The 19,402-nt window shown below is 47.6% G+C and overlaps 1 long non-coding RNA gene across 4 annotated transcripts in view; it reads right to left on the reverse strand.

Annotated features, from left to right (window-relative positions):
- Nucleotides 1-225: 225 nt before the first annotated feature.
- Gm34439 overlaps nucleotides 226-19,402 on the reverse strand; it is a 39,346-nt gene continuing 20,169 nt past the window's right edge. Inside the window, exons 3-4 of one of the 4 annotated variants that reach the window (XR_382405.3) lie at nucleotides 17,340-17,575; nucleotides 226-878 (exon numbers count right to left, since the gene is read on the reverse strand). This is a non-coding gene — a long non-coding RNA (predicted gene, 34439). Of the gene's footprint in view, nucleotides 879-16,595; nucleotides 16,699-16,985; nucleotides 17,576-19,402 lie in introns of those variants that run through there. The other 3 variants (XR_873425.2, XR_873424.2, XR_382406.3) reach the window with 3 other exon arrangements.

A 19,402-nucleotide genomic window follows, 5' to 3' on the forward strand; every position in this document is an offset into this window, starting at 1 on the left:
ACACACACACAACTAATAAGTAGCAGAGGTAGGCAAAGAGTCAGGCAGTGAGTCTCCAAACCTAAGTGGTGTGATTTTCTTTTCCCTTTGTGGTTAGTAGTTCATGCTTTGGCATTGGACAGTTGTCTTCAAACTCCTAACTAATTCTAACAGGCTTTCAGATGATATTTCTGCCCACCTCCAGTTTGGCAGAAGCTTTTGCTTCTCGTTGGCCTGGCAAGAATTCAGAAAGGTGGCAGATATGGCTCGATCCCTGTCTGCTTCCAGAAGGCCTCCCTGTTCTTGCTCCTCATCAAGCTCAGAGGCCCAGACAGTTGGACATCTCCGCACACACACCCTTTAGTCACACTGCCTGGATTAAGGCACGTTCAATGACTCCACAAAGGGCTGCATCATGGTGAGAACCTTGAGGTGACCCCAGAAAAGAGGATCCTGGGGAGGGCTTAGTGTTGCGTTGGAGTCTTGTCTATTTCTGGTGGGTTCTTTCACTCGCCCAAGCTTCGGTTTCCTCAGAGGTAAGCTGCAGCATGGAGTTTGTCCTTCCTGGAGCTGTGGGCGCACTTAGACTTCACACATTAAAGTTCCCTTAGGAGGCAGTGAATGGTCCACGCAGCTGTCTCTCTTTCTACTGCCTCCTGCTTAGCTTTCCTCTCTCCTGCTTTCTGACCTTCAGTTTCTCCACCTCTAAAAGAGGATACATTATAAGTTCTTGCCCCCGTCATTGTAAAGCATAGATGAATATGTTGTAGAAACTCTGAAGTGCATCAATCAGAACCGAATCGCTAACACGTCTTTGGAAGTACAGAAAGCATTTGATTTTCTCGTCCATTCTCTGCCTGCAGCCATGAGGAGTCAGAGGCCAAGGGCTGTGGTGATTCCTTGGCAAGAAAGGAAAAAAAGATAAATGAGGAAAATTTGAATGCACCTTTCTTGAACATTGTATCAAGGGAGAAATGGTTTCAGCTGAATGTGTCCAAAGAAATTACCCATAATTACAGGGTGAGAAAATTGAGCAGAGAATGTCTTTATAGAATATATTTGCAAGTCAGGCTTTACCCCTGCTTTGTATATTTTTGTATAGTTAGACATAGGTTTCCATCTATCTATCTGTCTATCAATCATCTATTATTTATTATCTATCTATCTATCTATCTATCTTCATCATCATCATCATAGTCATTTATTGTCTGACATCTATCATCTATTTATCATCTATCTCTCAATCATCTATCATATAGTCTACCTATTTATCTATATATCATCATTATTTATTATCTGCCATCTATCATCTATCATCATTTATTATGTATGTTATTTATCTATCTATCATCATCATTATCATTTATTATCTGTCAACTATCATCATCATTATCATTTATTATCTGTCATCTATCATCTATCTCTATCTATCTATCTATCTATCTATCTATCTATCTATCATCATCATCATTATTATCTGCCATCTATCATCTATCTATCATCATCATCTGCTATCTATCTATCTATCTATCTATCTATCTATCTTTATCAGATCCTCTTTCCCTTGGGCAGCACTTCTGTGTGTTAGCAAAAGAGCCATACATATCCCCCAGAGGATGTAAATTGTTTCCCTCGTTCAAACATAAAAGACTTTGAGGACTGTAGACAGTGAATGCATCCACAGAGATGGTTATTGTCCAACTGTAAAGTACTTAAATTCATCTGAGGATGCTCTTTCACTGTCTATTTTATAACTTTCCCACACACATCAAAGCCCTAACTGAAGCTGGTCTGTGCTACAAATCCCTCCTGGCAGGTTATTTAAGCCAGTAGGCTGGTCCTCTGAAACTGGACTCTTCTTCCTAAATCCCCATGTGGCAGCAAATGACCCATCACTTCCTCGTCTACCTCTCACAAGATTTCGTGGCTTCCTTGGAGACAGGAACTACTTCTCCTAGCCTTGGATTAGAACTCAGTATGAGGACTGTCATGGAAATGGATTAGCCAGTGAAATCCATGTTCCCATTATAGTAGACAACATAGGTGCTGAAGATTCGGGGCAGGAGACTGACTGCTCTAAAGGAGGGCAGATGGGGAGGGTGACATGTAGCTTTCCGTGGAAAGCCACTATCTAGTTTGCTTCTCTGGTTTTGTGATAAACACGAGGAACCAAGGCAGCTTGAAGAAGAAAGGCTTTATTTCATCCTACAGCCCATAGTCCATCAGTGAGGGAAGATGAGAAGCTAGACGGAACTGAGGTAGAGACCAGAGGAGAGCTACTCATTGGCCTATTCCTCATGGCTTGCTCAGCTTGCTTTCTTATAAAATTGAGACTCATCTGCTCAGCCTGCAGTGGGTTGGCCTTTCCTTTATCAACCTTCAACCAAGAAAATGCCCCACACATATAACCACAGGACAACCTGATGGGGTGGGCCTGATTCCTTATGGTTCTCTCTTCCTAGGTGCTTCTATTTGGTGTCTAGTTGACCACACAGCCACCAACTGACTTCACTAAATAAAACTAGCAGTAACTGTCTACCACAGTGTGAGGGCTGGTACCTTTGTGTGTAAACTCAGTGAGAGCAAGGGCAGGAGCAACAAGACCCATTTCTAAAATCTCTAAAGTGGTCCACAGGCAGAAGTAAGAACGGCTTTGCACATCTGACCTCGTGGTAGGTGTGTTTCTCAGTTCTCCTGGCATGTGCCATTAATCATAACCTCCATGTCCACTATTTCTCTCTTTGAAGAAGTAAATTCTCATGTCTCCTTAATATAACTGTGTTTTCAAAACTGGATCCTGCTCCTTTGTGGTGGTGGTGGTGAAAGAATTCTGGAGTCAACTGCATCCTCTTTGCATCCATTTGGTTACACACATGATGGCTTTGGGCTCAAGGCTTCCCTGCCTGTGGGGACTTACTCATCGACAGAGAAGCAGGACATCATTGCTTTGGCTGGGTGAGACATTTTCCCAGTGCTCAAGGGGTTAGCAACATTTCCAACTTATGTATCCTTTTGTATTGAGAGATCTCATTAACCATTTTGCTCATAAGAAGGTAAATATAGGAAACACCACACAAATCCACACACTAGCATTTATAAGCATCAAAAGACTTGAACAAATGACTTGAAGGCAAAAAAAAAAAAAAAGTGTATGCTTGTCTCTTGTCATCAGACCTCAAAAGGACAGGATTGGACATGACTCAGGGATGGCCAAAAAAATGGTGGAGAAGGATGCTCATGGCAGAAGGTGGATGGATGGTAGACTCTTCCATGAACTGGTCGGGGAAAGGGAGGGCCCTGGAGTGTGTACTTTGATTTAGTTGTGGATGTCTAATCGGCAAGCACTTATCTATATAAACATACATGCATATACACTATGCTCCGGATATAACAATGCAAGGAATTCATTCTAAGATCCCAAGGTAGCGAGGGAGAAGTGAATGAGACCCTGTGCCCCAAAGCTATCGAGGTGTCTCTGTCATGCTAAATTTAAAGACACACGGACAAGGTTTGGCTCTTATTGAGAGAGACAGAAATAAAAAAAGTGGCAAGAGGGGAATCCAGCCTTGGTTATCTAGCTAAGTGCCTTGGGGAGGAAACTTACACATATTCGGAATAATTAGAGGAAGGGAATTCTCACTCCATCTTGAGCAAGAACTACAAGCTTGCCACTTAGGTCAGGCAGAGACAGCAGACTCGGACGCAAGGAGGGAGCTCAGGTGGGGTTTCAAATGTAATTTTGAGAGTCTTTTCTGAACTGGGCTTCCAGAGTTTGAATCCCACTCTGCTCACACAGCAATCATGTCACCGCCACATGGGTGCTGGTTCCTGGAGCCTTCATGGTCTTCTTGATAAAATGGACTTTGCAAGCTCATTCTCAAGGGATGGCAGATTACACGAGGTGATTTTGTAAAGTGGTTTTTCATACTGGACCTTTGAATAGCACCAACCTGTAGGTTTCCATGCTGGCACTCTGAGCCTGGCTGCATCATTCACTTCTCTATGGCTTCACCTAAAATGGGGAAGATCATCATACGTGTTTGCTGTGCGCGGACCCCAAAGGCTCACGTGCAGAAGGCTCCACTCCCACCTGGGGATAATAAATCTCTGAGAGGTGATCGGATCTCGAGGACTGTGACTCAGTCAGCGAATTAATCCATGGGTGGATTTATCACCTGATGATGCTATTGATAAATGGTTGAAAATGTGAATCCTGGCTGGTTGAAGGAGGAGGGCACTGAAGCATACCAGCCAAGGGTGTGTCTTGTCCCTGGCTTCACCTGGTTCAAGGTCTGATGCACAGGCAGTCCTAGGTATTCATCCAATAGTCACATGTAGTAGCTGTTCTGCAAAGTGACATTCCGATTCCTCCTCTTCCGTGTTTCTGCTTGCATGGAAAGGCTCAGGTACCACACAGCTCTGAGAGGAAGCCTCCTCAGCAGAGACCTTGCAGTTCCCAAAGGAGGCTACTCCCCACTGAGCCGAGGAGCTCTGGAGCCTCAGCCCCGAGCCTTCTCTTCACTTCTTCCCTTCTTCTCTTCAATGCTTTTTGCCTTCTGATGAGTCACACCAGGAACCAAATCTCACGAGAGAGATTTATTGGAGGGTCCGGAGTGTAGAGGGACAAATCCAGGGATGGCTGCCCTCTGCTCCCAGGAGCGGACAGCCAGGAATTGGACAAAAGGTAGGGCTCATATAGGATTTTTAAGGGGTGGGGCTTTTCAGGGTAGGGATTTCCAGATTGAGGATTAGTGAGATTTCAAGTCCTGAGTTTGGGGAGCTCAGTCAGGGACTGGTGGATTTTCCTGTTCAGGGATTGGTGGGTTTTCATGCTCAGGCACTGGTGGATTTTTGTGGGAAGCTCAGGGATTAGTTGATTTTTTTCCTGCTCAGTGATTGGTGGCTTTTTTTTCACCCCTTTTCACTATATCGGGCCCAGGGGTTTAGATGGGAAGTTCTTCCTGGCTGCAGGTGGTTTTGGCTGAGGCGTCAAGTCTGTGGGGATGCTCTGAGAGGCTGGAGAGGAGGTGCTGCCACTGTGGGCAGCTCCTGAGGGACAGATCCTGTGGTGCTATTTCACGAAGGCTGTAGGATATAGGCTGTAGGCAGGGAAAGGAGATGCACCTCACTGGAGAGTTCCTGTGATGGCTGTAGGCTGAGGAGGTGTCCTGGTGCTGCTGTTTTGACAGGAGCCGCCATTTTGATAGCTCCTGCAGGGATATTTTACAGCGGCTGTAAGTGGGCAGGAGGGAGACGCTTTGATGGCTTTTGCAGCATCCAGTTTAGGGGTTACAGGAAATTCCCCTTCAAATTTAACCCACGCAGCTATGACTGAAACGCAGAGGTCCAGACCATCATGAATAACAAGCTGACAAGATTTCCTTCTGAGAGAGAATTAGGTCCACTCTGAGAAGGGAGCTTAGCTGGCCTGTCTGTTCCATGGATCCGCATCCCGGCATATGCAACAGCATTGCTAAACAGGGCGCTGGCCCAGTATGGTGAGAATATGAACTTACGCGGCTTGTACAAATAGGTAGTTCAGTCACACGTGTGAGTGAACGCCACACATGCCGGAAGTAGGCAGGGCTGAAGGCAAGACAGGACACCAGTGACCATCTCCACGCCCCAGGCCTGTGTGTTTCAATTTCCCTTTCTGAGGCCTCATCAGAGCCTGAAAAGGCCACAGACAGACAGTCCTTGTCCCTTGAACCAAACACACTGAGGAGCAGGCGAGAATTGTGACTAAGTGCCTGCAGCCTGTTTCTTTAACTCGGGAACATTAAGATGGGCAAAGAAGTAACCTGCCCAAAGTCGGGCATTTTGGAACCGAGTGCCAAGGCCTGGTCTATCTTGGTGACAAATCCCTTATACAGTCCATTGTGATGGGGGGCCTGCGGGTCATGGGTGCTTACCCAGTGGTGTGGTGGTGAGCTGCCTTCTGTCTACTCAAACCTGCAATAGAAAATTCTGTCCCAAGGCATCATGGAGGAAATTCTATTGTAAGAAACGTACGACATTTGAAAGTGATTGGAGCACAACAGGATTCCCTGTATACAGGTGTAGGGTTGAGTTCATCCTGAGTTTCCAGAGGGAACTTGGAGAGCAAGGGTGACGGGGAACAGAAAATGAATGGCTTAGGATGGCCAGCCTGGAACGCTCAGGGAGTGACAGACTCTCACTGGGCTCACAAGAGGATTTAGTGAAATCTGAGCTTCTTGCGTGCATATGTACATACGTACATACGTGTGTGTGTGTGTGTGTGTGTGTGTGTGTACATGCATGCCTGTGTGTCCGAAGGAACTTCTAAACTTCTGCACGTTGAGTCCTTCACCTACACTGGACCCTGCTCTTTGTTCTCTTGGCTTCGTGAGCAGCAGATTCATAATTTAATGTGTCTATGACTGTGGAGATGGAAACCTGAGCTTAAACCGAGCCACAGACCTATGTAGAAGGCAGGGCCAGGGAGACTGCTCCCAGACGGCACGTGGGGAGGGCTGTTTTGTTTGTTTTGTTTTAAACTGAAGTGTCTTCTCGGGGGTTTTCCTTGACTGCAATCCGTATCCCTGAGTAGCTTCCTCCCCCCCCCCCCCCGGCCCGGAGCATTTGCCTGGAGCTGCTCTGGATGTTCCATTTTCATGTCTAATTGCCTTTCTTCTCTGTCATTTTCCAAATTAAACAAGAAGTAAGCATATTTTAAGACTGTTTTTCCCCCCTTTTTGTCTAGTTAGTTGAAAGGCAAGAGCCTCAACTTCAGGGAGGCGCCGGGCTTGGGCAAGGACAGTCTCTGCCCTGGGCCCAGGAACACTGGGGAAAAATGGCAGAGTTTGGATTGTAGGGGGGGTCATAGAGACCATCCTGAGCTGGAGGCAGGGGACTTTAATATTCATCAGCAAATCCTCTGTGTGTGAAAAGTCAGGTCTAATCTTGTAAAAATCTCCCCGACAGGTCCTAATGGAAACTGACACCCAGGGGTTCTCTCAAGCTCCTACCTCTTCATTCCCAAACTGACCGGAGTGTAAAGAACGCTCGCTCGCACGTTTAATATCTCTAATGTGCGGCTGCCTTGTAGCCTCGGGAGAAGGACAGGTATTCATTTCCATAGATTACTTTTTAACCATTTTTTTTTCAGAGTGGGGGTGGGGGTGCTGAAAGAAAACAGAGACAGAGCAGATGCCTCCAGCCCTTTGATCAACTGCTCTGCAGACAACCAGGCTGCCCGCTAGCACCTCTTTAACTACAGCTTGCCAGGAAGAAAATGAGTAGCTTTAGCTCTGCAATTACAGTGCCTGCTGAAGGCCTGTCATCGCAGCCAGGGGGACCTGATCCCAGCAGCTCAGCTGCCCCAGAATTACAACTGCTGGGCACAAAGTTAAATACCCCCTGGGATGGGCAGCTTCGTCTAGGCCCAGAAGTTCCAGCCAGCCCTTCCCTGCCCCTCAGCCACTAGAAATATGAAAAACTGAAAGCAAGCATGCAGGCTCAGCCAGACGGGCAGAAGGGACTGGGAACAGGGAACAGTGGCCTTATCTTCTGCCTGGGAGTCAGGAATGCAACTGTGGCAAAAGTCTGATTTCTGGAAAGAGAAGTGGGGAGGAGATGTAGCTGCCAGGCGTCTGGGCACATCATCTGACTGTACCTATGCGGGACAGTCAGATAGAAAGCATTAACTATCTATTGGTTTGGGTCAGATGGGAAAAGGGACGGTAGCAATATGACTTCCTGAGGAAGTTTAGGTCGCTCACCTGATCCCCCAATATCTATATGAGATATATCATTCATATGCCTACTGTTTCAAGGCCTCAATCTCTGACTCCGCCCCATCCTTCTTTGCTTGTGTGCCGGGCACCTGTGCTATCCATAAACAACCCTGGTTCCTGCCATTCCATCTTTGTAATTACTGTTCTCTCCTCACTTGTTTCTCAGGTGACTCTCTCCTTTCAGGCATCCCCACTCCACCTCCCACCCCCTGAAGCTCCAGAGACACTCTGCCTTGGCCCTAGCATGCCATGGAGCCTATCTGGGTCTCTTCCCACAGAGGATTCACCCACTCACTGTGAGCTTCTAAGGTTTTGAGGTTTTGATCATGCTAGCCACCCAGGGCTGGACGCCGTGGCTGATACAGGCAGAACTTGGATAAAGCTTCAATTAGATAAACAAGACAAATAATAAATTTTCAGCAGAGAAAATAGAAGCTCACAGACATTCAGTGGATAGATATGCCAAAGGTGAAACTGAGGCTCAGGTCTGCCTGAGTACAAAACCAATCTGTCTGGAAGACTGCTACATGAAGATGCTATGTGAGAAGGTTCACTTCTCAACTAGAGACTGGGTTACCTGGACTGTTGGGACTGGGGCAGGGGAATGAACAGGATCAGAGGCAGAAATCTCCAGGGGCCTCCGCAAAACTTGGGCACTGAGCCTTCAGAGTCAAAGTGAATGGCAGACTCAGTGCTCACACTATCAGGTTCAAAAATAAAGACAGGATGTGCTCTAGTGACCCATGCTTCAGGGTCAGATAGGATGCCCATTGGCTTTAAGTAGCTAAGACTTTAGGCATCTATTCTCTCCCTCCCTCCCTCCCTCCCTCCCTCCCTCCCTCCCTCCCTCCCTCCCTCCCTCCCTCTCTTTCTCCCTCCCCCCCCCCCTCTCTCTCTCTCTCTCTCTCTCTCTCTCTCTCTCTCGGCTCATTTCTCAGCTGCACCCCGGGCACAAATTAAAGGTTTCTCAGGCTTATCCTAGGCCCATTTGATAGAACGGAGATTGATGTTCTGGCTGCATGGTAGCATAGGTCAGGCAGTGGCTCCTGCCCTCTGTAACCATGCTTCCCTGGAGCAGGTGTGTGATGAACCCTCCTATCCCAAGGCTGCCCTCCTCTTCTCTGGCAGCATCTGGCTTGAGTTCCACAGGCGACTCCCGAAGAATGTGCAGAGAGGAGCTGGTGACGAAGATCAATTGCAGACACGACAAGACATTGGTACTCTTTGGCTCCACGAGGCCGGCCTGGTTGAGGGGGGAACTCTTATGACTTTCCATGGCTTCAGCGATGACAGCTCCTAGTAAAGTCACAGATGGCTCCAGCCCGTCCCCCTGGGGTAAGGGCTTTCTATTCATGTGGTTTTTACTTCTTTTCCCTCTCTGCTCATCAGCAGAGATCCCTTTATTTTAAGAACAATGAGAGAGGACAGCTGGGAAACTGCTGCCTTTACTTGCTGAAATTCTTTTGACATCTGCTCATTGCTTCGTAATTACATCTCCGACTCTGTCTTCTCCCACAAATTAGGGTGATAGCTCCGTTCCAGTCCTTCACGGGCTCATTCATTTGTTGATTCACTTAAATAAGTGGTTACTTGTGCCCGAGGAGATGAGGAGGAAGTGACATTAGCTTCAACGTCAGGCGCTCATCCGCTGACCGGAGCAGGCCCAAGTATGCACCGCACACTTACTCTGTAGGCATCGGGCACTAGTCTGAGTGTGCATTGCACACCTATTGTGCACCAGACATTGGCTCACGTTCTGGATTTACCCCTGGAGCAACCTAGCCTGAGAGCTGATGCCAGGTTGGAGAATGCCAAGATTAAACAATAAGTAATCAGAAATCAGCAACACCACCAGTGAATAGGGCCAGGGAGAAAGGCACACAACACAGTGCCTTTGACCCAGAGGACAGAGGAAGCTTATCCCGGGAAGTATGGCTGGGCCTGGCGGATAAACAGTAGGAACAGGCAGTGTGCATCTGGTACTAAAGGCAGTTTTGTGAGAATGAGTTACTGAGCCGGGTACTGGTGGCTGGAGCGCAGGATCAAGGCCCTTGGTGAAAGGAAGCTGAGAAGCTGAGTTCAGGTCTGATCACGTGGGGTTTCATGGCCCACAGCAAGGGGTCAAACCTCAGCACTCTCATTCTGACTACAGTCTTTATTTCTGTTGTTCTTACTAATTTTGAAACGAAGAGACTGAGTCTCAGAGAGATTCATTTACTCAGCCAGCAAACATCCGCGAACACCTACTGTGTATTCAAGCAGAGGCTGCCTCTATGAGTGGGTGGGCTGGGCTCTTTGATGTAGAACTCTTCCTAAACGACAAAGGCAGGGCGAGGTCTTCTTGTTCCAAAGTCTTCACTTTGTTGATGTTAAGCATCCAGGACTCAGCCTGAGATAAGAGGTGCCCAGGGATCCTCTCTAATGCTTAGCGTCTAGCTGGAATGGCCTTTGCGGTTTGTTCATGGGACCCAGACAAGTGACCTGTCACTCCCCACTAAGAGATTCCTCCCACCCTTAAATTCCTAAAGAGGGGAGCTGTCAAATAAGGAGCAGGACTGTGGCCTTGGCCAGTTACTGTGACAGAAGAAAGTTCACTTCAGTGAAAGTGTTGTCACTGCTGGGGCAACTTCAGATCCATATTCTTGTCTCATTCCCATCTTTGTAGATTAAACATGGTCAAAGAGATGGCAGTAAGCTGTCTTGAACCTTTGCTCCTGCTCAACTGCTCTGTGCACAACCTAAGGTGAGACAGGAAAAGATGTACCACAGAACCCACTGGCTCATGAGAAACAGTCTATTGTCCACGTACTGTTTCTTTGTTGCTGTTTTAGAGTGTTTTTTTTTTTTTTTACCTTTTTTCTTTTTCCCAAAGGAGGTAGGAGGTTGGGTGAGACAAGGTCATACTTTGTAGCTCAGGCTGTTATGTTTTGTAATGCAGTGGCATGATGCGGAGCGACCCTTAGTAGGTCTATATTGAGGTGCCCCCCCCCTCAGGTACCAGCCATACGGTGAGTCTAGTATAAATGAAGTTTATTTGGGGCATGGGAAGCGGGTGTGGGAAAGAAAGGGGACAGAGAAAGAGAAAAAAACGAGAGGAGAAAGAAGGGAAGAGGTTGCCTAGGAACATGTAGAGAGGGGTGGGGGTGTGGGAAAGGACAAGGAGAAAGAAAGAGGGCAAATAGAGAGGCACAGGTGATGGGGGTGGGGTGGGGAGGAAGCCCAAACTTGTTTTATAGCAACCCAGTCTCTAACCTGGCTGTTGCTAGGTAACTGTTAGGTAGAGCCTAGAAGAAATACTAACACAGGCTCCACTTGAACAATATAGCCCAAAGTACTGGGGTCGCAGCCATGCACTATCACGTTTAGCTGAACCATTGCATTTTGAGGTACTCAGTTTTGGGGTGTTGCTATTCATCAGTAGCTGGAACTCTACTGAGCGTGCCCCAGTAGGAAGGTGTGGAGTGATCTGCATCAGCAGTTCTTTGAAGAGAACATAGGAACAAACAAGCATATGACGAAGTGTTCGAACGCGTCCATCATCACGGAGTGCCATCGAAACCACAGCGAGATGTCACTTCACTCCTCTTGGCTGGCTAGCACAGGTCCAGGTACTTCAGCGTCACTGTGACAGACTACCTGATGCAACCAAACCTCTAGAGAGGAGAGGTAAACCTGGGCTGCCATTCCAGAGGCTTCCATTCTCACATGAAGGCAGCATGGTGGAGCTCCTGCTGGCAGGAATGTGTGGCAGAGGAGGAACCAGCGGGGACTCTGAGAACCAGGAGTGAGCACAAACTCCAGAGACCCCCATCACACCAGTTGGGCCTCCTCTCTAGCGCATTCCACAGCCTTCAAAATACTGGCCCAAGCTAGCTGCTGAGTTTTCAAAAACTTGAGCTTGTGAGATGTTGCAGATTCAAACCTCAGCTGCCATTTTCAGAACAGACCATGGGGACTAGAGTAAGTGCTGGTGAGGGTATGAAGGGGTGGGGACAGAGAGAGCTCAGACACTGTGGAAAGTGACATGAACGGTCTTCAGATGCACAACACAGAGCTGTAGAAGGGCATAGGTGTCTTGCTTCTGGGCACAAGCCAAAGGAACAGAGCCAAGACGCTTTGGGTTATCTGTATCCCCTGATCACCACAGTACCATTCCTAAAGGGCAAGGTCTGACGGAGCCTAACTATCCACTGATGTATGAATGGATGAATTAAGGAAGAAGATGGGTACCTGTGATATAATATTGCCTGCATTTCCAGTTTGTTCCCTCTTTACTTCCTTTCGAAATTTAGGTGGTGAGTTCTCAGCATCCTGTCCCTGCCACCAGGCCTGATGCCCGCTAGCATGACTTCCACCACAATGGGCTCTCCTACCCCTCTGGAACCATAAGCCTGAGTAAACACTTTCTTCTCTAAGTTGCATGGTCATGGTGTTTTATCATAGTCACAGAAAAGCAGCCATACACTCCCAGCTTCTGCCTAGTGTCCCACAAGGTACCAGCTTGCACCACTCATAGACCACAACGTAGACGAAACATCATTCTCTTGCTCCGAGGTGAGTGGTGGACTCAGGACTGGTCAGAGGGAGATGGGTATTTCTCTGGACAGTAATTGGTTCATAGGTAAGCACATAACTTAACTGAGGCCGAAGGAGCTCATTCTCGGGACCCAAGGGGCTGCACCTGAAACCCAAGAGGAGGTGAGGCTGCAAGTGTTAAGTGTTATTATCCTCTTACCGCATAAAGAAAGACTCACAGAAAATGGAACCCGTATCAAAGAAAGCAGAGCTATGGCATGGAGAAGTAGTGTGGAGCCATCCTTTGAAGGCTGGATGTGGCTACATAGGAGAGTATGTCACTCCAGAGTGTATAGTTGGGAGTCTACTGGTGTCTCCCTGTCAGGGCCATGAAAACCAACCCCTCAGCTCTGTTGCCCTGGAGCAGAGGTGATTGGCAGCCCGGCAGGTTTACTCCAGTCAACCCCATTCTTGACTCTCCCCAGCTGGTGGCTTTGCTCTAGATTTGTCCAGTGGCCTGGCCCCAGAATGCATTGCTGCTCCAGTTCTCTATCCACGCCTCCCTCTTTCCATTTCTCTGAACATTCTGGAAGCCGGCCTCTTCTAGCTCCTCCTCTGCTATAGTTTCATGAGTTAATGGAACCTGGTGAGACCTTTGGGAAGTAGTCGGGATTAGCTGAAGTCTCCAGGATGGGTCTCCTAGGATGGCCTCGGGGGAAAGGCTCACTGCAGACCCTCCCCATGTTAGGGTATCACGCAGGGTCCCTAGCAGTCTCTAGAGCTGTGCCTTCACAGCTGTCGGCTGAACATATTCCTATTTCCTTCTTTGTCACTCACTTAGTCTCAGGACTTTTGTTATGAAAACAGAAAAATGGACTAAGGTACGTGTTCATCAGCTGAATGGAATAAAATAAAGCCAAATCTCTTCCAAATCCTGCACTGCACTATGACAGTTCTCTGTATTGTGCAAATCGTGTTATAGGAAGACTGACCCTGCTTTAAAAATGAGTGCTAATTTATCTCTCCCTTTGCTTACAAGCTGACTAGATGACATTGTATCTCAGAGGCATCTGACATTTCTGAATAGGTCCCTGCCCTTCATTTTTGGAAAGGGAAGATATTCCTGAGGGTGGGCTGGGTTACCATTTTTCCCTTGGTCGTTGGACAGAAATATCTTTCTCACACGTTTTGCCACATTCAGAGCCTACCTCGTCTCATCTTCCCAAGTAGGTCTTGTACCGATTATCTGGGTACATTCTCCCCACTGCACTGTCTCCCAGCAGCAAGCACATCTGACATGCTCCGTGGTAGATTCTGACTTCTCTTCAACTGGGTCCTGTGCGAGTTGTGTCTTGAGTGCAATAGACTTTTGAAATAGCACACTGCTGTGGCCTTTCATGTCTAGGACAGGAACAGAGCAGGTTCTGGACTCCCGGAGAACTGGTGGGAGTCAGATGTGTCCACAGATCTCTCTGGTCTGGCCCACTTTTGTAAAGGAGTGGTCAACTGCGTGGGGCTCTGTCCACCACTGGCATGGACATTTCTCAAATGTACACAGTGTCTGCTAGTCATAATGGTTGCTATGAATTGGCTTGGGCATCGGCAGAATAAGAAAAATTAAAGAACAGGTCAGACTTACCAGGTTATTGAGACATGAATAAAGGGGGGAAACAATAGGGAAATAAAGAGGAAAGGAAGGGAAGGAGTAAGGAAGGGAGAGGAAAGAGGAAAGGAGGAAGGGGGAGGAGCTAATGAGAAAAGACAGACACATCCACTGTGGTGGGAGCCTTCACCTCACAACACATTTAGTTGCCCCAAAGGTCACCACTACTCTGCACATGAGCCCAGATTCTCTTGTACATAAGGTGGAGCCAAGCTTCAGATCCACATGCATGGCTCCACTTCTAACATTTTGTAGGTTCTAAACGGCAGGTATGGAGCCAGCTCCCCAAGAACACGGAACACAGACTCAGCCAGAAAGCGACTGCTCACTTCTGAACTGACTCCTGGAAATGGTAACTATACCAGCCACTGCCTCGGCTCCTAGACAGGCAAGAGGGACAGGGGGTGGGGTGGGACAAGCTTCCACAGTGAGTGGAGGCCCAGGTATCCTCAGGGCTGTGTTATGGTGGGGCATCACGTGACCACTCACATAGTTGCAACTCTTGAGATGCCCACACTTGTCCTTGCCTGTGTGTGTGGTGTGTGATGTGTGGTGTGTGGTGTGGTGTGTGTGTGTGTGTGTGTGTGTGTGTGTGTGTGTGTGTGTGTATGTGTGTGCACGCGCACGCACATGTGCACACTTTGGCCCTGGGGTATAACTCCCACCCAGGTACCTACCTTACCTTGACTCTGCCCTTTTTCTGATGGTGAAGTTAGCGACACAGGCATTGTTCTCGTCCTTTCTCTCTAGTCTCACTCACTAAAAACAATGATCATTTAAGAGACTCAAACTGAAGTGTAATTGCCTCCTAACAGTGTCAAGAAATGGGGCTTCAGGGCTGGAGACATGTACGGCTCCACTCGCTTGTTGCTTTTGCCAAGGATCCTGGTTTAGTTCCCAGCACCCGCATGGTGGCTCACAACCATCTGTGACTCCAGTTCCAGGGGATCTAATGCCCTCTTCTGACCTCTGTGGGCACCAGGCATACATGTGGTATACACACATACATGCAAGTAAACGCTCACACAAAAAATACATAAATAAATATGGCCTTTAAGAAGCCATCAGGTTGTGAGCTCAGCCTCTCTGCTCAGATTAAAGCCACCTTGAGAACAGACTAGGCACCAGGGGCGCTGGTTCTTTGTATGAGGATCGGTCCTTCTGTGTCTAACTTTCATTCTGTTTCCCCTTCTAGGGGACTGCACAGGAAGAGAGGCCCTCTAAACCTGTCTTTCTCTGTCTCTGGAATCATGAAGCAATCAATTTGTTTACATTATAGAATACCAAGTTGGTGGCATTCTGTTGGTGGCTCAACACAGACTAGGGCAGGAGCCCACGGCTATAACCCTTTCAAGTTCACATCCAAGTCCTCTCAGGCCAGAATACCATAGCATCTCTGCACTGGTAACCATGACCACAGCTGCTGTGTGTCCACCTTGGGGCCTGGGTACCCTGGCCCTGCTTCTTGTAGTGTCTGGTGCATCTCTAGTACCTTGGAGGGGCCTTCCACAAGCCATCACAGAAATCCCCTATTGTTTTACTCCAGACAAACCACCACTAAGTCATTTTGTGTCTTACTTCCACAGAGACTCAATCTCTGGGCACTGAGTGGCTTCGGGGCACACCCATCAAACCAGTTCTCCACCTTTAGCCCCGCCAGCTCCGCTGTTCCAGAAGGTTCTAGCAAGACTCTCGTATTGAGCCCTAAGGACAGACCCAGTGGGACCTGTCCCCACACTCCCAACCTTGTCAGCAGAAGCACTTTCCCCTTCTCTTTTAGTAAAAACCGACGGACCCCAAACTGCCTCCAAATAGAGTTCTAGATGGCCTGTTCTTGCCTGTCTGGAACTGGCTCAAGTTTGTCTGGCTTCCTGAGAGAGCCCAGCTCAGACATGCATCACAACCAGGATTAGGGATTTTCTTATTACTTTCTCAAAAAACAATAAGCCTATAACATGGGCAGGGAAAGTATTTCTTGCTGTTGTTTAAACAGAGAGGCTAAGCTTATATGGTCACGCAAGGGGCCTGATGGGGTCCCAGCTTCTTGGAAGTTTGATGCTTTCTCTTGCTTCCTAGTGCTAGCTTCTGTCTCCTCCGTTAGCATCCTGTTCTGCAACCCTGGCCTCTTTAGCTTGCATGACTCTCCCTGACCTGAGTTGCCTCATCTCTGTAAGAGAAGCTGGGGCTGGCCCACCTTCCTGAGACAGTTCCAGAGCTACATGGGAGAAGTCTGTGAACAGCCACGATGCTCGCTCGGCTCCCAGCATGCAGAGCCGGCTCTCCTACCCTCAGCTCCCAGGGAACGGGCCAGCACCGGTGACCTCTGAATGGCAGCTGAAACTCCACATTTCTTCTTTTGAGGAACAATCCTTGAACCCTAACTGGGCACTTTTAATGAGCAAGCACTGTAAAAATGCATCTAATTACACAGGGCTCTTGTCAGAATTGAACAACAATGACTATGACAGCTTTGGAAACTATGGAAAATGTAATCAATTATTACTGTCACCACAGGGCTGTCACTAGGTGGCATTAGAAGCCCCATAGTCACCCTGGCAGATTCTGTCCATTGGAGAATTCTCTATAAGGAGGTTCTAACTTATTTACACTCAGCATCCCCTGGATGCAGCAAGCATATTTGCTTACACGGGGGGCTCTTCAGGGCTCAGATGAGCACTGTCCCTTTTGCAGATGAGGGAACTGATGGTCAGAGAGGTGCTCCTATAGGTCTAGCATTGCCTGGAGTGGAATGAACAGCCCCTTCTTAGCAGCGTCCACGGTTACCTATGGGTTATCAAGCAATGACCACGAGTTAGGTCCATGCTCATCAAACCAGACTGTACTTTCAAAGCGACATGATAAGTTCAGTTATGACCCAGGGCCCAGAGGTGTGCAGCCAGGCCCGGTAGAGAAATCTGATCCCACTTGTATCCCTGTGACTGCAGCAAGGCCAAAGATAGGCTTAGAAAGAGGCTGCTTTGCAGACGTTGGTGCCCTCTACTGGTAGCATCAAGATAGGCAGCTTCAAGGGAGCCGGGAGCAGGCTAAACAAAATCAACATAGGACACGGGTAAGTAAGCATCCTCCATCGCGGACAGGAGGTATTCCGTATCTCCGTTTTGAAATTTTATTTTGGAAAGGCATAGATAATAAGATATCTTAGGGATGGGGTCCAAGCCTACACACAAAAGGATTTACTGATATTTTGGACACTTCACACACATGGATAGACAGATACTTTCAATAACATTGTGCACAAAACACAGTTTCCTGTGGAATTTCCCACTTCTGGTGTCAAAACTTAGAACAATTTATTCTTCCGATCTTTCCAGAAGTGGAAATCACACGCCATTACTTCTAAGTGGTCTCACCTCGGACCAATAATACAGCCAGGAACCAGGTGGACTCAGGCTCAGTTAACTCACCAGATGGATCATGGCAGGTCAGATACGAGTGTCGCGATTCTCTCAGGCTCTGTCACAGCCATGTGATGTTAGTTGCTGCTCCCAACACCGTGTCCAGTCCACACAAGACTGTGTTCAAAGGGAAGGAAGGAGTGTATGGGTCAGAGGCAGCCTCGCTGGTCTTGCTGTCTCGATGTAAGTCAAGGTAGGCTGAGGAAAGTGGATATCAGGCTTCATCTTCAAGAACCTTAGACTGACTGGGGGGGGGGGGAGTAAGGAAAAGAGTTATCGATGAAGATCAAACAAATGTTTGACCTTGTGAAGATCAAACACCTGTTCCGCCCCTGGCCACACGTGCTAATGGTTTTGATGCTCAGAACCACTTCTCGGGGTAAGTATCATTGTCCCATTTTACAAAGACTATAGACATCCCGCATAGGTGCAGGGAAACCCATGGCACAGAACGCAGATCTAGACCAAAGCAGCCAGCTTCCATATCTATGAAAAGCTCTGAGCCCTTCACTTCCCTGGAGGCAGCCCCACAGGATCCTTCACCCCGTCACCCTTCTGTGTCTTCCCGGTGCCGGTGCCGGCCTGGGACAGCGTGGGCGCTTCACTAAGGATCCGGTAAACATACAAAGACAAACTTCTGCTTCCTGGTAGGCATCTCACTGAGGCCAGCACCTGAATCCACTCCTGCCACACCGCTCACAGGGTGGGAGGTGGGGGTGGGGTGGGGGAGTCTTTATTTTTCCCACTCAGGCAGGGCCTAGGTCAGCCCTCTGCCCCTCTGCAGAGTTCTCTCCTTGGGACCTGGATCTTGCCCCGGCATGGTTAGTTCTCATCAGGTCCTGAAAGGAGAGGAGCTGATGTGATGGTCATTACAGTTAGAGCAGACAAGCCGCCAGGAAAATTCCTAGTGTTATTCCATTAATAGTTCATAATCATTTTTATTTTATCCCTAAAATTATTCGTTACTATTTTACTTACTGCTTTAATAATTATATTTACTGTGTGTATTAGCTGCTTTTTCAGAGGCTATGATAAAACAACATTGACCAAGGCTTCTCTCTCTCTCTCTCTTCCTTTCTCTCTCTCTCTTCCTTTCTCTCTCTCTCTTTCTTTCTCTCTCTCTTCCTTCTTCCTTCCTTCCTTTCTTTCTTTTTCTCCTCCCCCTTCTTCCCCTTCCCTTCTTCCCTTTCTTCCCCTTCCTCTCCTCTTCTCTCTCTCTCTCTCTCTCTCTCTCTCTCTCTCTCTCTCTCTCTTGAGGCAAGAGTTTGGGCTTACAGTTCTAGAGGAATAAGAGTCCGTTATGACTCAAAAGCAAGCACCTAGCTTGGTGGCTGGTGATGAGGGCTGGAAACTGGGAGGCCACACCTTTAAATGTGAATCAGAGAGAGTGAACCAGAAGTGGGATGAGGCTGTGAATTCTCAAAATCCATCACAGTGACACTCTTCCTCCAGCAATCCTAGAGTGTCCCTCCAAATACTGTCACCAACTGGGAAGCAAATATTCAAAAGCCCAACCCTATTGGTGACATTTCTCCTTCAAACCACCACATCATACATTAGTATTTACTATTTTGTTTTAGCTTTTACTATTGTTTTGTGAACTAAATTCATCCACATGTGTTAGGTTGGTTATTAAAATTGATGAAATCATGCAGTGGCTATTTTAAGGGATTTTTCAAGCCTGTGATGCATTTCATGAAAAACAACTGTAGTTTTCAAATACAGAACAACTAATGGTAAAGTGGCATTTTGAAATATTTGTTCAGATCTCACTCATGCCTGGGTTAGTAAGAGACAGGCTTGTGTCCACGGTCACTTTTCATTTAATCTGTTGTGTTAAGGGTAAAGAGAAAAGCTTGTGTTACACATTTAGGAAGGGAGGGATCCATACTTTTTTGAGACAGTGTCTCATGCTCTGTAGCCACTAAAGGCCTTGAACTCCCAGTGCCCCTCCAGTGTACAGAGTGTTGAGATGGAGAAAGAGAATTTTAACAGCTCTTTCAGATTGTTTTTTGTGTATTCTTTGTTTTGCAGCATAAAATTGACAAACGGTTTTACATTCTAGGTTATAA

Source organism: Mus musculus, chromosome 13 (genome assembly GCF_000001635.26).
Source record: "Mus musculus strain C57BL/6J chromosome 13, GRCm38.p6 C57BL/6J".
Taxonomy (NCBI): Eukaryota; Metazoa; Chordata; class Mammalia; order Rodentia; family Muridae; genus Mus; species Mus musculus.